Below are 11858 nucleotides of genomic sequence, written 5' to 3'. Positions count from 1 at the left end.
ATGACATGCTCAGACAGGTTGCAACGGCTAGAAGCGGCCTGGAAGAAACAAACAAGGTGCAGAGCACCATTTCTGCACTCCAGGGAGGTGGTCACCACCCCACTTGGTCTCCTCGGCCATCCCTTTGCCAGGCCGAGGTGTCAAGCATGTAAGGCATGCATGCCATAGTGCCCTGGTAGAGTTTGGACAGATATGAAGCTGGTTTGAATTGGTTTTGACTGAGATTAACATTCCTGTAGGAAACTAAGGGTTGATAAAAGTGGTTTTCACAGGAAGGGAATTGAGGTGAAACCTTGTCTACCAGTCTTATACATGGAAGGACTACAACAATGCCAAGTTTCAGATCAGGGAGAGGTGTGTAGCTAGTACTTGTTGTACAAAGCTACATTTCTGCCATAAATCAACTTGTAGATGTGCTGCTCATTTTTCCTACATGAGCATGCCATCTGTTGGTTTTAAATGATGCCTTGGGATGCTAGGGGTCCTTTGGAAAGAGATGGAAGCTTTGGCTTAAGCAGAAGTGGGGCAAGAGGGGTAAAAATGGTGATTCCAAGGGTAAAATGAGGAATAGTTACATCGAGCCCCTCTCCAATAATTGACCAGTGGCCAAGGAAATGTTACTGGAGGTAAAATGTAACTATATGAAGCTGTGGTAGAAGTTGAGCTCAAGGGTTAAAGTGGAAGGGGCCAAAGTAGCCCTTAAAGTGAATGCACACAAGGTGTTTGATGAGTGGCAGAGCAACCATATGGACTTCAATGGATTTGAAACTTAACAAGATCAAATAATAGATGAAAACAAGCTTGGACACCAAATTTGGGATTTGGGGGGCAATGTTTCCAATGTAGACTTGGAAAACCCATGAAATGGGCAGAGTTAGCTTTTTTGCTTACTTTGTCATGTTAGCTGGACCGGGGGCTTTGCCTTACCACATTGATCGTGTTGCATTGCTACTTCCTCAAGCCGAGCTCTTCGCTCGGGCACCTTGGGTCCGGCTTGGGGGCTGGGAGCTCGGCCCACAGAAAGCTCGGACCATATCACACCAAGCACATTAACGAGCTAAGTCGCTTTCATGCTCAACCTTTTTTCAATTTTTAATTTCTGTGCGGTTCAACCAAGCATTATATTTGTGTTACACAAAAAAGTTATTTGTTAAAATCTTAGCTTGTTCAGAGTGTTGTTTGTTAAAAGCACTTCCTTTATCCACGTTACCTACGGGCTCTTAAATTTGTATGAGCTGTTTTACAATGAGCGTTTTCTTCTTTGTCATTACAAAGTCTTTTTCTGTCGCTCCTTTCTCGACTGAGTGTGTGCTCAATAGCCGGATTGCCTGGTTTCTTTCTAAAGTTGTTCGAGTTTACTTTGCTGAACTAGCCTCGGAGAAAAACTCCGCCTTCGGGATATAGAGTTTGGAGCCGAACGCTGACCCCCTTGAAACCTTGAGATCTAATGTGTCATGTTAAAGCACGACAGAAGCACAAACAAATTTTAAGACCAATTTTTGGATTGGCACCAAGAAACTTGATTCAGTTCAGACGTAAAATTTTGCTAATTTTTTTTTGGTTTTTCGGGCTTATGGCACCTTTAGCCTATTTTTATGTTTTTCCTTTCACGAGGCGGGACATCCTTTGTTTGAGGTGTTCGGCATGGTAATTCTGCTTGAGAAATCTTTTCCGACCCACAGTTCGGCATTGTTCCTGCCGATCTGTACTTCAGTGTTGTCAAAACATACGCAACAAGTGCAGAACAGTTTCCGACGATATTATGATCCTCAGGTTGGTCGGCCGCACCCAACCTGAGTCTCGAGGACTATGCACATAGTGTTTCCGTTCGTAAGTATGCTACCGAGCTAGGAGTTGATCCCGAGGCCGGTTTCTCAATTCGACCTAGGTCTTAGGGGCTACTGGGATTAGATGTTTTTATCCCTTAGCTGAATCCCAGGTCTTAGACCGACAAGCACCATGAGGGCTACTAGTTAGACATCTCGGCAAAGAATAAATTGCACCAATGAAAATAAATTCCACGAAAAATAGCCCGAGACCGAGGTGGTGCATCACCTCGGAAGTAGTCCGGCATATAGTTGGATGCGAATGGCTCGCTCCATAAAAGACTATTCAGGCATTTAAACTTGGATGAATTCCTTCAAATTTTCAAAGACCGAGGTAATCTATGACACCTCCGATGCCGACCCACGTTGGAGCTCGACTACAAAAAGACACCTCAGATGCAGTTCAGTTTTGGAGCTCGGACCCAACAGGACACTTCAAACCCGAGGGGTAGCGTGAAAATAATAAGGCATGAATGAAGTATGATAACTTAAAGGTGCTCCTTAGATGCCTGATGTGTGAACTCTTTTGATTCACCACGGCGATTCTCAAGATGAGTGATGGGAAGATTTGTTAAACCAGTTTTCAAGACGAACGACCGAAGATGAAGAACACTTCGGGAGAACCGAGGAGCATAACCAACTAGAAGACCTATGCTCGGAAATCAGGAATTCATCGGTGGCCAAACATAAATGAGGAAAAGAACATAAATATGCATCACGTCCATAGGCAAATAGATCGACTCCTTCATGCACCTATTACTATTACTCCATCCATTGATCGCTATACAGCATGCATCTAGAGTATTAAGTTAAGCGGAGTAATACTTGGAGAATGATGATATGATGTAGACAAAGATAATTCAAGTAATATGAACTAACCCCATCGTTTTACCCTTAGTGGCAACAATACAAATATGTATCTTGTCCCCTACTATGTCACTCGGATATAGAAATCCGTCAAATTGAACAGACTACAATGCACCTCTCTCACTGAAGAAAGATCAATATACTTGCCCAAAGCAAATCAATAGATCAGAGAGATTTCCGAAGCTATGATGATCATGCACATAATAATCATATTTAGAATTTAGAGAAGACTCAAATATTTATCATGAATAATTTGAACATAAACCCACAATTCATCGGATCCCAACAAACGCACCACACAAAAGAGTTATATTGGATAGATCAAAGAAAAGATGTGATGATCGGTGTATTAAATATCAAGAGAGAGATAGATCCATCTAGGTACTAACTACGTACCCATAGGTTTGTGGTGAACTACACACACATGACCATGGGAGCAGCGAGGTTGATGTAGAGGTCCTCCACGATCGATTGCCCCTTTGGTAGGGCACCGGAAAAGAGCTCCAGATGGCCTCACGGCGGAACAGAGACTTGTGGCAGAGAAAAAAGTGTTTGTGGGTACTACCTAGGGGTTTTGGGATTAATGAGAATTTATAGGATGAAGAGGTATGCCAGGAGATAGCCGAGGGGAGCACGAGGTAAGAGGACGCGACTACCCCCCCCCCCCCCTCGGCGCACCCTGTTGTGTGGTGCTCCTCTCGTAAGGCCTCTGGCCTCCTTCAAATGCTTCCAGGTCTTCTTTTGGTCCAAAAAATGACCAAAAAGTTTCATGGCAATTGGACTTCGTTTGGTACTGTAAACCTGAAAAGCCAAAAACACACCGAAAATAACAACTGGCAGTGGGCACCGAATCAATAGGTTAGTGCTCAAAAATAATATAAATTGGTGTATAAATACCCAAAAAGTATCCTAGAATGGTAATATAATATCATGTAACAATCAAATATTATAGATACATTGGAGACGTATCACTCCTGCACTATTATTATTACCACATCGTTCGATCGTGCAAGCAGGGACGGAGCCAGAAAATGGCGATAGGGGGGCAAGGCTTGAACTAAAAGTGTCGATTACAACCATTGAAGAGACAATTATATAGGCATATAGCATTGTAAATATTGTGAGGTCTAAATACTCAAAATATAGCAGAGGTTCTGCAATATGTATAATTTTGCATATCTATTAATATGAATGATCATCATGAATGGATAATTTCTTCAGAATTGGTTACAAGTTTCAATTGGCTAGAAATTGTTCTCAAAGAAACTCTTCCTCTTCATGCCTACAAACCAATAATTTGACAGTCAACTTTTTTTCTGATTTTTTATTGTCATACTTTGTAGTTCTATTGTTTTTAAGGCACACATCAAAATAATGTGTAGATTAAACCAATTGGCATTAAAATGACTGAGAGCTTGAACCAATTGGCATTAAAAAGTTACAAACTGACTGAGCTCCCTTCCCCTTCATGTCTACATAGACATAATTGGACAATACAAAAAAATTATTTAGGTCTTAGTGTCTATGTTTCTACAATTAGATTCTAGACACAGGCTAATCTATAGTGATGTACGTAAACTAACCTTTTGCTGATCGACTGGTTGCTCATCCATGTGTGTGCGGCCGGCCGGAATGCACCCGTTGTGTGCGGATCGACACGCCGGTGTTGGAAATATGCCCTAGAGGCAATAATAAATTAGTTATTATTATATTTCTTAGTTCATGATAATCGTTTATTATCCATGCTATAATTGTATTGATTGGAAACACAATACTTGTGTGGATACATAGACAAAACACTGTCCCTAGTAAGCCTCTAGTTGACTAGCTCGTTGATCAAAGATGGTCAAGGTTTCCTGGCCATAGGCAAGTGTTGTCACTTGATAACGGGATCACATCATTAGAAGGATCATGTGATGGACTAGACCCAAACTAATAGACGTAGCATGTTGATCGTGTCATTTTGTTGCTACTGTTTTCTGCGTGTCAAGTATTTGTTCCTATGACCATGAGATCATATAACTCACGGACACCGGAGGAATGCTTTGTGTGTATCAAACGTCGCAACGTAACTGGGTGACTATAAAGATGCTCTACAGGTATCTCCGAAGGTGTTCGTTGAATTAGTATGGATCAAGACTGGGATTTGTCACTCCGTGTGACGGAGAGGTATCTCGGGGCCCACTCGGTAATACAACATCACACACAAGCCTTGCAAGCAATGTAACTTAGTGTAAGTTGCGGGATCTTGTATTACGGAATGAGTAAAGAGACTTGCCGGTAAACGAGATTGAAATAGGTATACAGATACTGACGATCGAATCTCGGGCAAGTAACATACCGAAGGACAAAGGGAATGACATACGGGATTATATGAATCCTTAGCACTGAGGTTCAAACGTTAAGATCTTCGTAGAATATGTAGGATCCAATATGGGCATTTAGGTCCCGCTATTGGATATTGACCGAGGAGTCTCTCGGGTCATGTCTACATAGTTCTCGAACCCGCAGGGTCTGCACACTTAAGGTTCGACGTTGTTTTATGCGTATTTGAGTTATATGGTTGGTTACCGAATGTTCTTCGGAGTCCCGGATGAGATCACGGACGTCACGAGGGTTTCCGGAATGGTCCAAAAACGAAGATTGATATATAGGATGACCTCATTTGATTACCGGAAGGTTTTCGGAGTTACCGGGAATTTACCGGGAATGACGAATGGGTTCCGGGAGTTCACCGGGGGGGCAACCCACCCCGGGGAAGCCCATAGGCCTTGGGGGAGACACACCAGACCTTAGTGGGCTGGTGGGACAGCCCACAAGTGCCCTATGCGCCAAGGAGAAGAAAATCAAGAGAGAAAGAAAAAAAAAGGGGAGGAGGTGGGAAGGAAGGGGGACTCCCTCCCACCCAACCTAGTCCAACTCGGTTTGGGGGGGAGTGTCCTCCCCCTTGGACTCGGCCGACCCCCTTGGGGCTCCTTGAGCCCCAAGGCAAGGCCCCCTCCCTCCCACCTATATATACGGAGGTTTTAGGGCTGATTTGAGACAACTTTGCCACGACAGCCCGACCACATATCTCCACGGTTTTACCTCTAGATCGCGTTCCTGCGGAGCTCGGGCGGAGCCCTGCTGAGACGAGATCATCCCCAACCTCCGGAGCGCCGTCACGCTGCCGGAGAACTCTTCTACCTCTCCGTCTCTCTTGCTGGATCAAGAAGGACGAGATCATCGTCGAGCTGTACGTGTGCTGAACGCGGAGGTGCCGTCCGTTCGGCACTAGATCGCGGGACGGTTCGCGGGGCGGATCGAGGGACGTGAGGACGTTCCACTACATCAACCGCGTTCACTAACGCTTCTGCTGTACGGTCTACAAGGGTACGTAGATCACACATCCCCTCTCGTAGATGGAAATCACCATGATAGGTCTTCGTGCGCGTAGGAAATTTTTTGTTTCCCATGCGACGTTCCCCAACAGTGGCATCATGAGCTAGGTTCATGCGTAGATGTCTTCTCGAGTAGAACACAAAAGTTTTTGTGGATGGTGATGTGCGTTTTGCTGCCCTCCTTAGTCTTTTCTTGATTCCGCGGTATTGTTGGATTGAAGCGGCTTGGACCGACATTACTCGTACGCTTACGAGAGACTGGTTTCATCGTTACGAGTAACCCCCTTTGCTCAAAGATGACTGGCAAGTGACGGTTTCTCCAACTTTAGTTGAATCGGATTTGACCGAGGAGGTCCTTGGATGAGGTTAAATAGCAACTCATATATCTCCGTTGTGGTGTTTGCGTAAGTAAGATGCGATCCTACTAGATACCCTTGGTCACCACGTAAAACATGCAACAACAATATTAGAGGACGTCTAACTTGTTTTTGCAGGGTATGATTGTGATGTGATATGGCCAACGATGTGATGTGATATATTGGATGTATGAGATGATCATGTTGAAATAGAAATATCGACTTGCACGTCGATGGTACGGCAACCGGCAGGAGCCATAGGGTTGTCTTTATACTAACGTTTGTGCTTGCAGATGCGTTTACTATTTTGCTAGGAAGTAGCTTTAGTAGTAATAGCATGAGTAGCACAACAACCCCGATGGCAACACGTTGATGGAGATCATGATGATGGAGATCATGGTGTAACGCCGGTGACAAGAAGATCGTGTCGGTGCTTTGGTGATGGAGATCAAGAAGCACGTGATGATGGCCATATCATGTCACTTATGAATTGCATGTGATGTTAATCCTTTTATGCACCTTATTTTGCTTAGAACGACGGTAGCATTATGAGGTGATCTCTCACTAAAATTTCAAGACGAAATTGTGTTCTCCCCGACTGTGCACCGTTGCTACAGTTCGTCGTTTTGAGACACCACGTGATGATCGGGTGTGATAGACTCAACGTTCACATACAACGGGTGCAAAACAGTTGCGCACGCGGAACACTCGGGTTAAGCTTGACGAGCCTAGCATGTGCAGACATGGCCTCGGAACACATGAGACCGAAAGGTCGAGCATGAATCGTATAGTTGATATGATTAGCATAGAGATGCTTACCACTGAAACTATTCTCGACTCACGTGATGATCGGACTTGAGATAGTGGATTTGGATCATGTACCACTCAAATGACTAGAGAGATGTACTTTTTGAGTGGGAGTTCTTAAGTAATATGATTAATTGAACTAATTGTCATGAACATAGTCTAATGGTCTTTGCGAATTACGATGTACCTTGCGCTATAGCTCTACTGTTTTTATATGTCCTAGAGAAAATTTAGTTGAAAGTTGATAGTAGCAAACTTTGCAGACTGAGTCTGTAAAACCAAGGATTGTCCTCGTTGCTGCACAGAAGGCTTATGTCCTTAATGCACCACTCGGTGTGCTGCACCTCGAGCGTCGTCTGTGGATGTTGTGAACATCCGACATACACGTTTCTGATGACTACACGATACTTCAGTACAAAAATACTTAATGGCTTAGAAGCAAGGCGCCGAAAACGTTGGTAAAACGTCACGGAACATAAGTGATGTTCCAAAGAGATGAAATTGTGATTTCATGCTTGTGCCATTGTTAAGAGGTACGAGACCTCCAAACAAGATTCTTTGTCCACAAAGTAAAGGAGAAAAGCTCAATCGTTGAGCGTGTGCTCAGATTGTCTGAGTACTACAATCACTTGAATCAAGTGGGAGTTAATCTTCCAGATGAGATAGTGATGGTTCTCCAAAGTCACTGCCACCAAGCTGTGAGAGCTTCGTGATGAACTATAACATATCAAGGATAGATACAATGATCCTTGAGCGATTCGTGATGTTCTCACACTGCGAAAGTAGAAATCAAAAAGGAGCATCAATAGTTGATGGTTAGTAAAACCACTAAGTTTCAAGAAAGGTGAGGGCTAGAAGGGATACTTCGTGAAACGGCAAAACAGTTGCTGCGCTAATGAAGAGACCCAAGACTAAACCCAAACCCGAGACTAAGTGCTTCTGTAATGAGGGGAACAGTCACTGAGGCGGAACAACTCTAGATACTTGGTAGATAAGAAGGCTGGCAAAAGTCGAGAGAAATATATTTGATATACATAATGTTGATGTGTACTTTACTGGTACTCCTAGGAGCATGAGGGTATTGGATACCGGTTCGGTTGCTAAGTGATTAGTAACACGAAATGAAAGCTACGGCATAAACGGAGACTAGCTAAAGGCGAGGTGACGATACGTGTTGGAAGTGTTTCCAAGGTTGATATGATCAAACGTTGCACGCTCCCTCTACCATCGGGATTGGTGTTAAACCTAAATAATTGTTATTTGGTGCTTGCGTTAAGCATGAACAAGATTGGATCGTGTTTATTGCAATACGATTATTCATTTAAAGAGAATAATGGTTACTCTATTTTCTTGAAAAATCACCTTCAATGGTTTATTGAATCTCGATCGTAGTGTTACACATGTTCATGATATTGGTGCCAAAAGATACGAGTTAATGATGATAGTACCACTTACTTGTGGCACTGCCGCTTGAGTCATGTTAGTATAAATTGCATGAAGAGGCTCCATGTTGATGGATCTTTGTACTCACCTGATTTCGAATCACTAGTGACATGCAAATCATACCACATGAGCAAGGCCTTGTTTTCATTGAGATGAAATAAGATAGTAACTTGTTGGAAGTGATACATTTTGATGTATGCAGTCCAATGGGTGCTGAGGCACGCAGTGGATATCATTATGTTCTTACTTCACTGACAACTTGAGTAGATACAGGAGTATTTACTTAATGAATCACAAGTCTGAAATATTGAAAAGTTCAATTCCGTTTCAGAGTGAAGTTCGTCGTAACAAGAGAATAAACTGTCTACGATATGATCATAGAAATGAATATCTGAGTTACGAGTTTTGGTACGCAGTTAAGACAATGTGGAAATTGTTTCGCAGTTCATGCCACCTGGAACATCATAGTGTGATGATGTGTCTCAACGTCATAGCCACGCACTATTTGGTATGGTGCATGCTATGATGTCTCTTATCGAATTACCACTATCGTTTATGGGTTATGCATTAGAGACAACCGCATTCACTTTAAAATAGGGCACCGCGTATTTCCGTTGAGATGACACAGTATAGACTGAGGTTTAGAGAAATCTAAACTGTCGTTTCTTGAAAGTTTGGGGTTTCGACACTTATGTGAAAAAGTTTCAGTCTGATAAGCTCGAACCCAAAGCGGATAAATGCATCTTCATAGGATATCCAAAACAGTTGGGTACATCTCCTATCTCAGATCCGAAAGCAAAGTGTTTGTTTCTAGAAACGGATCCTTTCTCGAGGAAAGGTTTCTCTCGAAAGAATTGAGTGGGAGGGTAGTAGAACTTGATAAGGTTATTGAACCATCACTTCGACCAGTGTGTAGCAGGACGCAGGAAGTTGTTCCTGTGGCGCCTACGCCAATTGAAGTGGAAGCTGATGATGGTGATCATCAAGCTTCGAATCAAGTTACTACAAACCTCGTAGGTCGACAAGGTCGCGTACTGCTGCAGAGTAGTACGGTAACCCTGTCTTGGAGGTCATGTTGTTGAGCAACAGTGAACCTACGAGTTATGGAGAAAGCGATGGTGGGCCCAGATTCCGACAAATGGCTGGAAGCCATGAAATCCGAGAGAGGATCCATGTATGAAAACAAAGTGTAGACTTTGAAAGAACTACTTGATGGTCATAAGACTATTGAGTAAAGATGGATCTTTTAAAGAAGACAGACGATGATGGTGATAAATCACTATTAAGAAAAGCTCGACTTGTCGCAAATATGTTTTCGACAAGATCAAACAGTTGACTATGATGAGACTTTCTCACTCGTAGCGATGCTAAAGGTCTGTTAGAATTATGTTAGTTGTTGATGCATTATTTATGAAATATTGCACGTAGGATGTCAAAACATTGTTTTCTCGACGGTTTCCTTGAGCAAACATTGTATGTGATACAACCAGAAGGTTTTGTCGATCCTAAAGATACTAGCAAGTATGCAAGCTCCAGCGATCCTTCAATGGACTGGTGCAAGCATCTCGGAGTTGGAATATATATACTTTGATGAGATGATCAAAGATTTTGGGCTTGTACAAGGTTTATGAGAAACTTGTATTTCCAAAGAAGTGAGTGGGAGCACTATAGAATTTCTGATAAGTATATGTGGTTGACATATTGTGGATCAGAAGTAATATAGAATTTATGTAAAGCATACAAGGTTGTTTGAAAGTAGTTTTTCAAAGGAATACCTGGATTGAGCTACTTGAACGTTGAGCATCAAAGATCTATGGAGATAGATCAAAAACGCTTAATGGAAGTTTCAACAAGATGCATGCCTTGACAAGTTTTTGAAAGAGTTCAAAATAGGTCAGCAAAGAAGGAGTTCTTGGTTGCGTTGTAAGGTGTGAATTTGAGTAAGACTCAAAACCCGACCCCGGCAGAATAAAGAGAATAGACGAAGGTCGTCTTCTATGCCTTAGCCGTAGAATCTAAAGTATGCCATGCTGTGTACCGCACCTGATGTGTGCCTTGACTCAAAGTATGTTGAGAGGTACAGAGAGTGATCCATGATTGAATCACTAGCAGCGGTCAAAATTTATCCTTAGTAACTAATGGACTAAGGATTTTTTCTCGATTATGGAGGTGGTTAAAGAGTTCGTCGTAAAGGGTTACGTCGATGCAAGCTTTGACACTAATCCAAATAACTATGAGTAGTGAAACGGATTCGTATAGTAGAGTAGATATTTGGAGCATTTCCGAATAGCACGTAGTAGCAGCATCTATAAGATGACATAAAGATTTGTAAAGAACGCACGGATCTGAAAGTTTCAGAACCGTTGACTGAAACCTCTCTCACAAGCAAGACGTGATCAGACCCCATAACTATATGGGTGTTGGATTCGTTGGAATCACATGGTGATGTGAACTAGATTATTGACTCTAGTGCAAGTGGGAGACTGTTGGAAATATGCCCTAGAGGCAATAATAAATTAGTTATTATTATATTTCTTAGTTCATGATAATCGTTTATTATCCATGCTATAATTGTATTGATTGGAAACACAATACTTGTTTGGATACATAGACAAAACACTGTCCCTAGTAAGCCTCTAGTTGACTAGCTCGTTGATCAAAGATGGTCAAGGTTTCCTGGCCATAGGCAAGTGTTGTCACTTGATAACGGGATCACATCATTAGGAGAATCATGTGATGGACTAGACCCAAACTAATAGACGTAGCATGTTGATCGTGTCATTTTGTTGCTACTGTTTTCTGCGTGTCAAGTATTTGTTCCTATGACCATGAGATCATATAACTCACGGACACCGGAGGAATTCTTTGTGTGTATCAAACGTCGCAACATAACTGGGTGACTATAAAGATGCTCTACAGGTATCTCCGAAGGTGTTCGTTGAATTAGTATGGATCAAGACTGGGATTTGTCACTCCGTGTGACGGAGAGGTATCTCGGGGCCCACTCGGTAATACAACATCACACACAAGCCTTGCAAGAAATGTAACTTAGTGTAAGTTGTGGGATCTTGTATTACGGAACGAGTAAAGAGACTTGCCGGTAAACGAGATTGAAATAGGTATACAGATACTGACGATCGAATCTCGGGCAAGTAACATACCGAAGGACAAAGGGAATG

The sequence above is a fragment of the Hordeum vulgare genome, chromosome 5H (genome assembly GCF_904849725.1).
Source record: "Hordeum vulgare subsp. vulgare chromosome 5H, MorexV3_pseudomolecules_assembly, whole genome shotgun sequence".
Lineage (NCBI taxonomy): Eukaryota > Viridiplantae > Streptophyta > Magnoliopsida > Poales > Poaceae > Hordeum > Hordeum vulgare.
The sequence above is the reverse complement of the archived record's forward strand: the minus strand, read 5'-3'. Positions refer to the sequence as shown.